At 31.4% G+C, this 14,446-nt stretch overlaps 16 non-coding genes and 1 pseudogene across 16 annotated transcripts; all 17 read right to left on the reverse strand.

Moving 5' to 3' along the window:
- Positions 1-38: 38 nt before the first annotated feature.
- LOC121756735 lies at positions 39-234 on the reverse strand. The gene has a single exon (XR_006041107.1). It is a non-coding gene; the product is annotated as a U2 spliceosomal RNA (small nuclear RNA).
- A 704-nt stretch (positions 235-938) lies between these two features.
- On the reverse strand, positions 939-1,134 carry LOC121756709. Its single transcript, XR_006041082.1, has one exon. It is a non-coding gene; the product is annotated as a U2 spliceosomal RNA (small nuclear RNA).
- A 564-nt stretch (positions 1,135-1,698) lies between these two features.
- LOC121756722 lies at positions 1,699-1,894 on the reverse strand. The gene has a single exon (XR_006041095.1). It is a non-coding gene; the product is annotated as a U2 spliceosomal RNA (small nuclear RNA).
- Positions 1,895-2,599: 705 nt separating this feature from the next.
- LOC121756740 lies at positions 2,600-2,795 on the reverse strand. Its single transcript, XR_006041112.1, has one exon. It is a non-coding gene; the product is annotated as a U2 spliceosomal RNA (small nuclear RNA).
- Positions 2,796-3,498: 703 nt separating this feature from the next.
- Positions 3,499-3,694, reverse strand: LOC121756725. Its single transcript, XR_006041098.1, has one exon. It is a non-coding gene; the product is annotated as a U2 spliceosomal RNA (small nuclear RNA).
- A 705-nt stretch (positions 3,695-4,399) lies between these two features.
- On the reverse strand, positions 4,400-4,595 carry LOC121756720. The gene has a single exon (XR_006041093.1). It is a non-coding gene; the product is annotated as a U2 spliceosomal RNA (small nuclear RNA).
- A 704-nt stretch (positions 4,596-5,299) lies between these two features.
- LOC121756710 lies at positions 5,300-5,495 on the reverse strand. Its single transcript, XR_006041083.1, has one exon. It is a non-coding gene; the product is annotated as a U2 spliceosomal RNA (small nuclear RNA).
- A 703-nt stretch (positions 5,496-6,198) lies between these two features.
- On the reverse strand, positions 6,199-6,394 carry LOC121756741. Its single transcript, XR_006041113.1, has one exon. It is a non-coding gene; the product is annotated as a U2 spliceosomal RNA (small nuclear RNA).
- Positions 6,395-7,098: 704 nt separating this feature from the next.
- On the reverse strand, positions 7,099-7,294 carry LOC121756726. Its single transcript, XR_006041099.1, has one exon. It is a non-coding gene; the product is annotated as a U2 spliceosomal RNA (small nuclear RNA).
- A 704-nt stretch (positions 7,295-7,998) lies between these two features.
- Positions 7,999-8,194, reverse strand: LOC121756585. Its single transcript, XR_006040970.1, has one exon. It is a non-coding gene; the product is annotated as a U2 spliceosomal RNA (small nuclear RNA).
- A 705-nt stretch (positions 8,195-8,899) lies between these two features.
- Positions 8,900-9,142, reverse strand: LOC121756600 (annotated as a pseudogene).
- A 539-nt stretch (positions 9,143-9,681) lies between these two features.
- LOC121756734 lies at positions 9,682-9,877 on the reverse strand. Its single transcript, XR_006041106.1, has one exon. It is a non-coding gene; the product is annotated as a U2 spliceosomal RNA (small nuclear RNA).
- Positions 9,878-10,567: 690 nt separating this feature from the next.
- On the reverse strand, positions 10,568-10,763 carry LOC121756723. Its single transcript, XR_006041096.1, has one exon. It is a non-coding gene; the product is annotated as a U2 spliceosomal RNA (small nuclear RNA).
- A 705-nt stretch (positions 10,764-11,468) lies between these two features.
- LOC121756729 lies at positions 11,469-11,664 on the reverse strand. Its single transcript, XR_006041101.1, has one exon. It is a non-coding gene; the product is annotated as a U2 spliceosomal RNA (small nuclear RNA).
- Positions 11,665-12,370: 706 nt separating this feature from the next.
- LOC121756582 lies at positions 12,371-12,566 on the reverse strand. The gene has a single exon (XR_006040968.1). It is a non-coding gene; the product is annotated as a U2 spliceosomal RNA (small nuclear RNA).
- Positions 12,567-13,257: 691 nt separating this feature from the next.
- On the reverse strand, positions 13,258-13,452 carry LOC121756601. Its single transcript, XR_006040984.1, has one exon. It is a non-coding gene; the product is annotated as a U2 spliceosomal RNA (small nuclear RNA).
- A 691-nt stretch (positions 13,453-14,143) lies between these two features.
- Positions 14,144-14,339, reverse strand: LOC121756732. The gene has a single exon (XR_006041104.1). It is a non-coding gene; the product is annotated as a U2 spliceosomal RNA (small nuclear RNA).
- Between the last annotated feature and the right edge of the window lie 107 nt (positions 14,340-14,446).

Below are 14,446 nucleotides of genomic sequence, written 5' to 3' on the forward strand. Positions count from 1 at the left end.
TAAATTGAGATACCCAAGTAAAGATTGAACTTGAATTGGCGGAGTGTGTTAGGCCCGTGCAATAGTGCAACGCATGGGCGATGCTAGAAGACCCAAGTAGCAAGCTACTTTGATGGATCTTCACCTTCGAAAAATAAATTTAATATCGTGTGAGCCATTGACCCACATATCAGATATTAAACTGATAAGAACAGATACTACACTTGATCTTAGCCAAAAGGCCGAGAAAGGTATGAGCTTCAACATATACCCACCTATTCTTTTTATACTATGATTCAAAAGCAATTTTCTTTCTCGTGTTGGATGTGGGATAATGCGACATTTTGTTGTTTTGAATATGAATTATGCTTTTAGCGTAGCTTAATTAAATATAAAAGGAATTACCCCACCCTTCCCTCGAAATTTGTCACTTGTTTCTATTTTCGTCTGTCCTTAAAAATTTGTCACCTTTCAGTTTTACATTTGTAGGTAATGGGCCACATTCCATAAACTCATTCTCATTCAAATTTTATTATAAAACTAATATATAAAAGTATGAGTCACATGCAGCTAACTTTTTCAACTCACTTTCCATTTAATTTTTTAAAACCGGTGCCGTGTCAAATCGTGACAAATTATTATGGATAGAGGGAGTTTAAACTAGGAAACCATAGCAATAACATTATTCTAATTAGCATATGATTGTGACTAACAATGGGATTTTTCTATATCTAGAATTAACTAAACGCTTAAACACTATAAAATCCAAATTGCAAATATAAATTATTTATAAACTTATATGTGAAACATAATTATGTAAAGAAAGATCCCCAAGATCAATTAGAACTATAATCAATTTCGAAATTACACTTAAAAGAGAAACTCATTAAAAAATAATAAATAATATAATATTATGTACCATAAATTGAGATACCCAAGTAAAGATTGAACTTGAATTGGCGGGGTGCATTAGGCCCGTGCAATAGTGCAACGCATGGGCGACGCTAGAAGACCCAAGCAGCAAGCTACTTTGATGGATCTTCACCTTCGAAAAATAAATTTAATATCGTGTGAGCCAATGGCCCACATATCAGATATTAAACTGATAAGAACAGATACTACACTTGATCTTAGCCAAAAGGCCGAGAAAGGTATGAGCTTCAATATCTACCCACCTCTTCTTTTTATACTATGATTCAAAAGCAATTTTCTTTCTCGTGTTGGATGTGGGATAATGCGATATTTTGTTGCTTTAAATCTGAATTATGTTTTTAACGCAGCATCATTAAATATAAAAGGAACTACCCCACTAAAAGTATGAGTCACATGCAGCTAACTTTTTCAACTCACTTTCTATTTAATTTTTAAAACCGGTGCCGTGTCAAATCGTGACAGATTATTATGGATAGAGGGAGTTTAAACTAGGAAACCATAGCAATAACATTATTCTAATTAGCATATGATTGTGACTAACAATGAGATTTGTCTAGATCTAGAATTAACTAAACGCTTAAACACTATAAAATCCAAATTGCAAATATAAATTATTTATAAACTTATATGTGAAACATAATTATGTAAAGAAAGATCCCCAAGATCAATTAGAACTATAATCAATTTCGAAATTACACTCAAAGAGAAACTCATTAAAAAATAATAAATAATACAATATTATGTACCATAAATTGAGATACCCAAGTAAAGATTGAACTTGAATTGGCGGGGTGCGTTAGGCCCGTGCAATAGTGCAACGCATGGGCGACGCTAGAAGACCCAAGCAGCAAGCTGCTTTGATGGATCTTCACCTCCGAAAAATAAATTTAATATCGTGTGAGCCAATGGCCCACATATCAGATATTAAACTGATAAGAACAGATACTACACTTGATCTTAGCCAAAATGCCGAGAAAGGTATGAGCTTCAATATCTACCCACCTCTTCTTTTTATACTATGATTCAAAAGCAATTTTCTTTCTCGTGTTGGATGTGGGATAATGCGATATTTTGTTGCTTTAAATCTGAATTATGTTTTTAACGCAGCATCATTAAATATAAAAGGAACTACCCCACCCTTCCCTTGAAATTCGTCACTTGTTTCTATATTCGCTTGTCCTTAAAAATTTGTCACCTTTCAGTTTTATATTTGTTGGTAATGGGACCATATTCCATAAACTCATTCTCATTCAAATTTTATTATAAAACTAATATATAAAAGTATGAGTCACATGCAGCTAACTTTTTCAACTCACTTTCCATTTAATTTTTTAAAACCGGTGCCGTGTCAAATCGTGACAAATTATTATGGATAGAGGGAGTTTAAACTAGGAAACCATAGCAATAACATTATTCTAATTAGCATATGATTGTGACTAACAATGGGATTTTTCTATATCTAGAATTAACTAAACGCTTAACCACTATAAAATCCAAATTGCAAATATAAATTATTTATAAACTTATATGTGAAACATAATTATGTAAAGAAAGATCCCCAAGATCAATTAGAACTATAATCAATTTCGAAATTACACTCAAAAGAGAAACTCATTAAAAAATAATAAATAATATAATATTATGTACCATAAATTGAGATACCCAAGTAAAGATTGAACTTGAATTGGCGGGGTGCATTAGGCCTGTGCAATAGTGCAACGCATGGGCGACGCTAGAAGACTCAAGCAGCAAGCTACTTTGATGGATCTTCACCTTCGAAAAATAAATTTAATATCGTGTGAGCCAATGGCCCACATATCAGATATAAAACTGATAAGAACAGATACTACACTTGATCTTAGCCAAAAGGCCGAGAAAGGTATGAGCTTCAATATCTACCCACCTCTTCTTTTTATACTATGATTCAAAAGCAATTTTCTTTCTCGTGTTGGATGTGGGATAATGCGATATTTTGTTGCTTTAAATCTGAATTATGTTTTTAACGCAGCATCATTAAATATAAAAGGAACTACCCCACCATTCCCTTGAAATTCGTCACTTGTTTCTATATTCGCTTGTCCTTAAAAATTTGTCACCTTTCAGTTTTATATTTGTTGGTAATGGGACCATATTCCATAAACTCATTCTCATTCAAATTTTATTATAAAACTAATATATAAAAGTATGAGTCACATGCAGCTAACTTTTTCAACTCACTTTCTATTTAATTTTTTAAAACCGGTGCCGTGTCAAATCGTGACAAATTATTATGGATAGGGGGAGTTTAAACTAGGAAACCATAGCAATAACATTATTCTAATTAGCATATGATTGTGACTAACAATGGGATTTGTCTATATCTAGAATGAACTAAACGCTTAAAAACTATAAAATCCAAATTGCAAATATAAATTATTTATAAACTTATGTGAAACATAATTATGTAAAGAAAGATCCCCAAGATCAATTAGAACTATAATCAATTTCGAAATTACACTCAAAAGAGAAACTCATTAAAAATAAATAAATAATATAATATTATGTACCTTAAATTGAGATACCCAAGTAAAGATTGAACTTGAATTGGCGGGGTGCATTAGGCCCGTGCAATAGTGCAACGCATGGGCGACGCTAGAAGACCCAAGCAGCAAGCTACTTTGATGGATCTTCACCTTCGAAAAATAAATTTAATATCGTGTGAGCCAATGGCCCACATATCAGATATTAAACTGATAAGAATAGATACTACACTTGATCTTAGCCAAAAGGCCGAGAAAGGTATGAGCTTCAATATCTACCCACCTCTTCTTTTTATACTTTGATTCAAAAGCAATTTTCTTTCTCGTGTTGGATGTGGGATAATGCGATATTTTGTTGCTTTAAATCTGAATTATGTTTTTAACGCAGCATCATTAAATATAAAAGGAACTACCCCACCATTCCCTTGAAATTCGTCACTTGTTTCTATATTCGCTTGTCCTTAAAAATTTGTCACCTTTCAGTTTTATATTTGTTGGTAATGGGACCATATTCCATAAACTCATTCTCATTCAAATTTTATTATAAAACAAATATATAAAAGTATGAGTCACATGCAGCTAACTTTTTCAACTCACTTTCTATTTAATTTTTTAAAACCGGTGCCGTGTCAAATCGTGACAAATTATTATGGATAGAGGGAGTTTAAACTAGGAAACCATAGCAATAACATTATTCTAATTAGCATATGATTGTGACTAACAATGGGATTTTTCTATATCTAGAATTAACTAAACGCTTAAACACTATAAAATCCAAATTGCAAATATAAATTATTTATAAACTTATATGTGAAACATAATTATGTAAAGAAAGATCCCCAAGATCAATTAGAACTATAATCAATTTCGAAATTACACTCAAAAGAGAAACTCATTAAAAATAAATAAATAATATAATATTATGTACCATAAATTGAGATACCCAAGTAAAGATTGAACTTGAATTGGCAGAGTGTGTTAGGCCCGTGCAATAGTGCAACGCATGGGCGACGCTAGAAGACCCAAGTAGCAAGCTACTTTGATGGATCTTCACCTTCGAAAAATAAATTTAATATCGTGTGAGCCATTGACCCACATATCAGATATTAAACTGATAAGAACAGATACTACACTTGATCTTAGCCAAAAGGCCGAGAAAGGTATGAGCTTCAACATATACCCACCTATTCTTTTTATACTATGATTCAAAAGCAATTTTCTTTCTCGTGTTGGATGTGGGATAATGCGACATTTTGTTGTTTTGAATATGAATTATGCTTTTAGCGTAGCTTAATTAAATATAAAAGGAATTACCCCACCCTTCCCTCGAAATTTGTCACTTGTTTCTATTTTCGTCTGTCCTTAAAAATTTGTCACCTTTCAGTTTTACATTTGTAGGTAATGGGCCACATTCCATAAACTCATTCTCATTCAAATTTTATTATAAAACTAATATATAAAAGTATGAGTCACATGCAGCTAACTTTTTCAACTCACTTTCCATTTAATTTTTTAAAACCGGTGCCGTGTCAAATCGTGACAAATTATTATGGATAGAGGGAGTTTAAACTAGGAAACCATAGCAATAACATTATTCTAATTAGCATATGATTGTGACTAACAATGGGATTTTTCTATATCTAGAATTAACTAAACGCTTAAACACTATAAAATCCAAATTGCAAATATAAATTATTTATAAACTTATATGTGAAACATAATTATGTAAAGAAAGATCCCCAAGATCAATTAGAACTATAATCAATTTCGAAATTACACTCAAAAGAGAAACTAATTAAAAAATAATAAATAATATAATATTATGTACCATAAATTGAGATACCCAAGTAAAGATTGAACTTGAATTGGCGGGGTGCATTAGGCCCGTGCAATAGTGCAACGCATGGGCGACGCTAGAAGACCCAAGCAGCAAGCTACTTTGATGGATCTTCACCTTCGAAAAATAAATTTAATATCGTGTGAGCCAATGGCCCACATATCAGATATTAAACTGATAAGAACAGATACTACACTTGATCTTAGCCAAAAGGCCGAGAAAGGTATGAGCTTCAATATCTACCCACCTCTTCTTTTTATACTATGATTCAAAAGCAATTTTCTTTCTCGTGTTGGATGTGGGATAATGCGATATTTTGTTGCTTTAAATCTGAATTATGTTTTTAACGCAGCATCATTAAATATAAAAGGAACTACCCCACCATTCCCTTGAATTTCGTCACTTGTTTCTATATTCGCTTGTCCTTAAAAATTTGTCACCTTTCAGTTTTATATTTGTTGGTAATGGGACCATATTCCATAAACTCATTCTCATTCAAATTTTATTATAAAACTAATATATAAAAGTATGAGTCACATGCAGCTAACTTTTTCAACTCACTTTCTATTTAATTTTTTAAAACCGGTGCCGTGTCAAATCGTGACAAATTATTATGGATAGAGGGAGTTTAAACTAGGAAACCATAGCAATAACATTATTCTAATTAGCATATGATTGTGACTAACAATGGGATTTGTCTATATCTAGAATTAACTAAACGCTTAAAAACTATAAAATCCAAATTGCAAATATAAATTATTTATAAACTTATGTGAAACATAATTATGTAAAGAAAGATCCCCAAGATCAATTAGAACTATAATCAATTTCGAAATTACACTCAAAAGAGAAACTCATTAAAAATAAATAAATAATATAATATTATGTACCATAAATTGAGATACCCAAGTAAAGATTGAACTTGAATTGGCGGAGTGCGTTAGGCCCGTGCAATAGTGCAACGCATGGGCGACGCTAGAAGACCCAAGTAGCAAGCTACTTTGATGGATCTTCACCTTCGAAAAATAAATTTAATATCGTGTGAGCAATTGACCCACATATCAGATATTAAACTGATTAGAACAGATACTACACTTGATCTTAGCCAAAAGGCCGAGAAAGGTATGAGCTTCAACATATACCCACCTATTCTTTTTATACTATGATTCAAAAGCAATTTTCTTTCTCGTGTTGGATGTGGGATAATGCGACATTTTGTTGTTTTGAATATGAATTATGCTTTTAGCGTAGCTTAATTAAATATAAAAGGAATTACCCCACCCTTCCCTCGAAATTTGTCACTTGTTTCTATTTTCGTCTGTCCTTAAAAATTTGTCACCTTTCAGTTTTACATTTGTAGGTAATGGGCCACATTCCATAAACTCATTCTCATTCAAATTTTATTATAAAACTAATATATAAAAGTATGAGTCACATGCAGCTAACTTTTTCAACTCACTTTCTATTTAATTTTTTAAAACCGGTGCCGTGTCAAATCGTGACAAATTATTATGGATAGAGGGAGTTTAAACTAGGAAACCATAGTAATAACATTATTCTAATTAGCATATGATTGTGACTAACAATGGGATTTGTCTATATCTAGAATTAACTAAACGCTTAAACACTATAAATTCCAAATTGCAAATATAAATTATTTATAAACTTATATGTGAAACATAATTATGTAAAGAAAGATCCCCAAGATCAATTAGAACTATAATCAATTTCGAAATTACACTCAAAAGAGAAACTCATTAAAAATAAATAAATAATATAATATTATGTACCATAAATTGAGATACCCAAGTAAAGATTGAACTTGAATGTGCGGGGTGCGTTAGGCCCGTGCAATAGTGCAACGCATGGGCGACGCTAAAAGACCCAAGCAGCAAGCTACTTTGATGGATCTTCACCTTCTAAAAATAAATTTAATATCGTGTGAGCCAATGGCCCACATATCAGATATTAAATTGATAAGAACAGATACTACACTTGATCTTAGCCAAAAGGCCGAGAAAGGTATGAGCTTCAACATATACCCACCTCTTCTTTTTATACTATGATTCAAAAGCAATTTTCTTTCTCGTGTTGGATGTGGGATAATGCGACATTTTGTTGTTTTGAATATGAATTATGCTTTTAACGTAGCTCCATTAAATATAAAAGGAATTACCCTACCCTTCCCTTGAAATTCGTCACTTGTTTCTATATTCGCTTGTCCTTAAAAATTTGTCACATTTCAGTTTTACATTTGTTGGTAATAGGACCATATTCCATAAACTCATTCTCATTCAAATTTTATTATAAAACTAATATATAAAAGTATGAGTCACATGCAGCTAACTTTTTCAACTCACTTTCTATTTAATTTTTTAAAACCGGTGCCGTGTCAAATCGTGACAAATTATTATGGATAGGGGGAGTTTAAACTAGGAAACCATAGTAATAACATTATTCTAATTAGCATATGATTGTGACTAACAATGGGATTTGTCTATATCTAGAATTAACTAAACGCTTAAAAACTATAAAATCCAAATTGCAATATAAATTATTTATAAACTTATATGTGAAACATAATTATGTAAAGAAAGATCCCCAAGATCAATTAGAACTGTAATCAATTTCGAAATTACACTCAATAGAGAAACTCATTAAAAATAAATAAATAATATAATATTATGTACCATAAATTGAGATACCCAAGTAAAGATTGAACTTGAATTGGCGGGGTGCGTTAGGCCCGTGCAATAGTGCAACGCATGGGCGACGCTAGAAGACCCAAGTAGCAAGCTACTTTGATGGATCTTCACCTTCGAAAAATAAATTTAATATCGTGTGATCCATTGACCCACATATCAGATATTAAACTGATAAGAACAGATACTACACTTGGTCTTACCCAAAAGGCCGAGAAAGGTATGAGCTTCAACATATACCCACCTATTCTTTTTATACTATGATTCAAAAGCAATTTTTTTTCTCGTGTTGGATGTGGGATAATGCGACATTTTGTTGTTTTGAATATGAATTATGCTTTTAACGTAGCTTCATTAAATATAAAAGGAATTACCCTACCCTTCCCTTGAAATTCGTCACTTGTTTCTATATTCGCTTGTCCTTAAAAATTTGTCACCTTTCAGTTTTACATTTGTTGCTAATGGGACCATATTCCATAAACTCATTCTCATTCAAATTTTATTATAAAACTAATATATAAAAGTATGAGTCACATGCAGCTAACTTTTTCAACTCACTTTCTATTTAATTTTTTAAAACCGGTGCCGTGTCAAATCGTGACAAATTATTATGGATAGAGGGAGTTTAAACTAGGAAACCATAGCAATAACATTCTTCTAATTAGCATATGATTGTGACTAACAATGGGATTTGTCTATATCTAGAATTAACTAAACGCTTAAAAACTATAAAATCCAAATTGCAAATATAAATTATTTATAAACTTATATGTGAAACATAATTATGTAAAGAAAGATCCCCAAGATCAATTAGAACTGTAATCAATTTCGAAATTACACTCAATAGAGAAACTCATTAAAAATAAATAAATAATATAATATTATGTACCATAAATTGAGATACCCAAGTAAAGATTGAACTTGAATTGGCGGGGTGCGTTAGGCCCGTGCAATAGTACAACGCATGGGCTACGCTAGAAGACCCAAGTAGCAAGCTACTTTGATGGATCTTCACCTTCGAAAAATAAATTTTATATCGTGTGAGCCATTGACCCACATATCAGATATTAAAATAAATTTTATATCGTGTGAACAATGACTTACATATCATATATTAAACTGATAAAAACAGATACTACACTTGATCTTAGCCAAAAGGCCGAGAAAGGTATGAGCTTCAACATCTACCCACCTCTTCTTTTTATACTATGATTAAAACACAATTTTCTTTCTCGTGTTGGATGTGGGATAATTTAATATTTCGTTGTTTTGAATCTGAACGTTTATAAAACTAATATATAAAAGTATGAGTCACATGCAGCTAACTTTTTCAACTCACTTTCTATTTAATTTTTTAAAACCGGTGCCGTGTCAAATCGTGACAAATTATTATGGATAGAGGGAGTTTAAACTAGGAAACCATAGCAATAACTTTATTCTAATTAGCATATGATTGTGACTAACAATGGGATTTGTCTATATCTAGAATTAACTAAACGCTTAAACACTATAAAATCCAAATTGCAAATATAAATTATTTATAAACTTATATGTGAAACATAATTATGTAAAGAAAGATCCCCAAGATCAATTAGAACTATAATCAATTTCGAAATTACACTCAAAAGAGAAACTCATTAAATAAATTATAAATAAAATAATATTGTGTATCATAAATTGAGATACCCAAGTAAAGATTGAACTTGAATTGGCAGGGTGCGTCAGGTCCGTGTATTAGTGCAACACATGGGCGACTCTAGAAGACCCAAGTAGCAAGCTACTTTGATGGATCTTCACCTTCAAAAAATAAATTTAATATCGTGTGAGCCAATGGCCAACATATCAGATATTAAACTGATAAGAACACATACTACACTTGATCTTAGCCAAAAGGCCGAGAAAGGTATGAGCTTCAACATCTACCCACCTCTTCTTTTTATACTATGATTAAAACACAATTTTCTTGCTCGTGTTGGATGTGGGATAATTTAATATTTTGTTGTTTTGAATCTGAACGTAGCTTTATTAGTTTACCTTTCAGTTTTACCTTTGTCACCTTTCAGTTTACCTAAAAATTAAATAGAAAGTTAGTTAAAATATGTCACCTTTCAATTTTACCTTAGTTGGTAATGGGCCCACATTACGTAAACCCATTCTCATTCACATTTTATTCTAAAACTAATATATAAAAGTATGACTCATATACCGCTAACTTTTTCAACTCACTTTCTATTTAATTTTTTTAAACCGGTGTCGTGTCAAATCGTGACAAATTATTAAGGATGGAGGGAGTATAAACAAGGAAACTATAGCAAAAACAATCTTCTAATTAGCATATGATTGTGACTAACAATGAGATTTGTCTATATCTAGAATTAACTCAATGCTTAAAAACTATAAAATCCACATTGCAAATATAAATTATTTATAAACTTATATGTGAAACATAATTATGTAAACAAAGATCCCCACGATCAATTAGAACTATAATCAATTTCGAAATTACACTCAAAAGAGAAACTCATTAAAAATAAATAAATAATATAATATTATGTACCATAAATTGAGATACCCTAGTAAAGATTGAACTTGAATTGGCAGGGTGCGTTAGGCCCGTGCAATAGTGCAACGCATGGGGGACGCAAGAAGACCCAAGTAGCAAGCTACTTTGATGGATCTTCACCTTCGAAAAATAAATTTAATATCGTGTGATCCATTGACCCACATATCAGATATTAAACTGATAAGAACAGATACTACACTTGATCTTAGCCAAAAGGCCGAGAAAGGTATGAGCTTCAACATATACCCACCTATTCTTTTTATACTATGATTCAAAAGCAATTTTTTTTCTCGTGTTGGATGTGGGATAATGCGACATTTTGTTGTTTTGAATATGAATTATGCTTTTAACGTAGCTTCATTAAATATAAAAGGAATTACCCTACCCTTCCCTTGAAATTCGTCACTTGTTTCTATATTCGCTTGTCCTTAAAAATTTGTCACCTTTCAGTTTTACATTTGTTGCTAATGGGACCATATTCCATAAACTCATTCTCATTCAAATTTTATTATAAAACTAATATATAAAAGTATGAGTCACATGCAGCTAACTTTTTCAACTCACTTTCTATTTAATTTTTTAAAACCGGTGCCGTGTCAAATCGTGACAAATTATTATGGATAGAGGGAGTTTAAACTAGGAAACCATAGCAATAACATTCTTCTAATTAGCATATGATTGTGACTAACAATGGGATTTGTCTATATCTAGAATTAACTAAACGCTTAAAAACTATAAAATCCAAATTGCAAATATAAATTATTTATAAACTTATATGTGAAACATAATTATGTAAAGAAAGATCCCCAAGATCAATTAGAACTGTAATCAATTTCGAAATTACACTCAATAGAGAAACTCATTAAAAATAAATAAATAATATAATATTATGTACCATAAATTGAGATACACAAGTAAAGATTGAACTTGAATTGGCGGGGTGCGTTAGGCCCGTGCAATAGTGCAACGCATGGGCGACGCTAGAAGACCCAAGTAGCAAGCTACTTTGATGGATCTTCACCTTCGAAAAATAAATTTAATATCGTGTGATCCATTGACCCACATATCAGATATTAAACTGATAAGAACAGATAATACACTTGATCTTAGCCAAAAGGCCGAGAAAGGTATGAGCTTCAACATATACCCACCTATTCTTTTTATACTATGATTCAAAAGTAATTTTTTTTTCTCGTGTTGGATGTGGGATAATGCGACATTTTGTTGTTTTGAATATGAATTATGCTTTTAATGTAGCTTCATTAAATAAAAAAGGAATTACCCTACCCTTCCCTTGAAATTCGTCACTTGTTTCTATATTCGCTTATCCTTAAAAATTTGTCACCTTTCAGTTTTACATTTGTTGGTAATGGGACCATATTCCATAAACTCATTCTCATTCAAATTTTATTATAAAACTAATATATAAAAGTATGAGTCACATGCAGCTAACTTTTTCAACTCACTTTCTATTTAATTTTTTAAAACCGGTGCCGTGTCAAATCGTGACAAATTATTATGGATAGAGGGAGTTTAAACTAGGAAACCATAGCAATAACTTATTCTAATTAGCATATGATTGTGACTAACAATGGGATTTGTCTATATCTAGAATTAACTAAACGCTTAAACACTATAAAATCCAAATTGCAAATATAAATTATTTATAAACTTATATGTGAAACATAATTATGTAAAGAAAGATCCCCAAGATCAATTAGAACTATAATCAATTTCGAAATTACACTCAAAAGAGAAACTCATTAAATAAATTATAAATAAAATAATATTGTGTATCATAAATTGAGATACCCAAGTAAAGATTGAACTTGAATTGGCAGGGTGCGTCAGGTCCGTGTATTAGTGCAACACATGGGCGACTCTAGAAGACCCAAGTAGCAAGCTACTTTGATGGATCTTCACCTTCAAAAAATAAATTTAATATCGTGTGAGACAATGGCCAACATATCAGATATTAAACTGATAAGAACACATACTACACTTGATCTTAGCCAAAAGGCCGAGAAAGGTATGAGCTTCAACATCTACCCACCTCTTCTTTTTATACTATGATTAAAACACAATTTTCTTGCTCGTGTTGGATGTGGGATAATTTAATATTTTGTTGTTTTGAATCTGAACGTAGCTTCATTAGTTTACCTTTCAGTTTTACCTTTGTCACCTTTCAGTTTACCTAAAAATTAAATAGAAAGTTAGTTAAAATATGTCACCTTTCAATTTTACCTTAGTTGGTAATGGGCCCACATTACATAAACTCATTCTCATTCACATTTTATTCTAAAACAAATATATAAAAGTATGACTCATATACCGCTAACTTTTTCAACTCACTTTCTATTTAATTTTTTTAAACCGGTGTCGTGTCAAATCGTGACAAATTATTAAGGATGGAGGGAGTATAAACAAGGAAACTATAGCAAAAACAATCTTCTAATTAGCATATGATTGTGACTAACAATGAGATTTGTCTATATCTAGAATTAACTCAATGCTTAAAAACTATAAAATCCACATTGCAAATATAAATTATTTATAAACTTATATGTGAAACATAATTATGTAAAGAAAGATCCCCAAGATCTATTAGAACTATAATCAATTTCGAAATTACACTCAAAAGAGAAACTCATTAAATAAATAATAAATAAAATAATATTATGTAACATAAATTGAGATACCCAAGTAAAGATTGAACTTGAATTGGCGGGGTGCGTTAGGCCCGTGCAGTAGTGCAACGCATGAGCGACGCTAGAAGACCCAAGTAGCAAGCTACTTTGATGGATCTTCACTTTCGAAAAATAAATTTTATATCGTGTGAACAATGACTTACATATCATATATTAAACTGATAAAAACAGATACTACACTTGATCTTAGCCAAAAGGCCGAGAAAGGTATGAGCTTCAACATCTACCCACCTCTTCTTTTTATACTATGATTAAAACACAATTTTCTTTCTCGTGTTGGATGTGGGATAATTTAATATTTCGTTGTTTTGAATCTGAACGTAGCTTCATTAGTTTACCTTTCAGTTTTACCTTTGTCACCTTTCAGTTTACCTAAAAAATTAATAGAAAGTGAGTAAAAATTTGTCACCTTTCAGTTTTACCTTAGTTGGTAATGGGCCCACATTACATAAACTCATTCTCATTCACATTTTATTCTAAAACTAATATATAAAAGTATGACTCACATGCCGCTAATTTTTTCAACACACTTTCTATTTAATTTTTTAAAACCGATGCCGTGTCAAATCGTGACAAATTATTAAGGATGGAGGGAGTTTAAACTAGGAAATTATAGCAAAAACATTCTTCTAATTAGCATATGATTGTGACTAACAATGGGATTTGTCTATATCTAGAATTAACTAAATACTTAAAAACTATAAAATCCAAATTACAAATATAAATTATTTATAAACTTATATGTGAAACATAATTATGTAAAGAAAGATCCCCAAGATCAATTAGAACTATAATCAATTTCGAAATTACACTCAAAAGAGAAACTCATTAAAAAAATAATAAATAATATAATATTATGTACCATAAATTGAGATACCCTAGTAAAGATTGAACTTGAATTGGCAGGGTGCGTTAGGCCCGTGCAATAGTGCAACGCATGGGCGACGCTAGAAGACCCAAGTAGCAAGCTATTTTGATGGATCATCACCTTCGAAAAATAAATTTAATATCGTGTGAGCCAATGGCCCTCATATCAGATATTAAACTGATAAGAACAGATACTACACTTGATCTTAGCCAAAAGGCCGAGAAAGGTATGCGCTTCAACATCTACCCACATCTAACTTTTTCAACTCACTTTCTATTTAATTTTTTAAAACCGGTGCCGTGTCAAATCGCGACAAATTATTAAGGATAGAGGGAGT

The sequence above is a fragment of the Salvia splendens genome, chromosome 11 (genome assembly GCF_004379255.2).
Source record: "Salvia splendens isolate huo1 chromosome 11, SspV2, whole genome shotgun sequence".
In the NCBI taxonomy this organism is placed as follows: domain Eukaryota; kingdom Viridiplantae; phylum Streptophyta; class Magnoliopsida; order Lamiales; family Lamiaceae; genus Salvia; species Salvia splendens.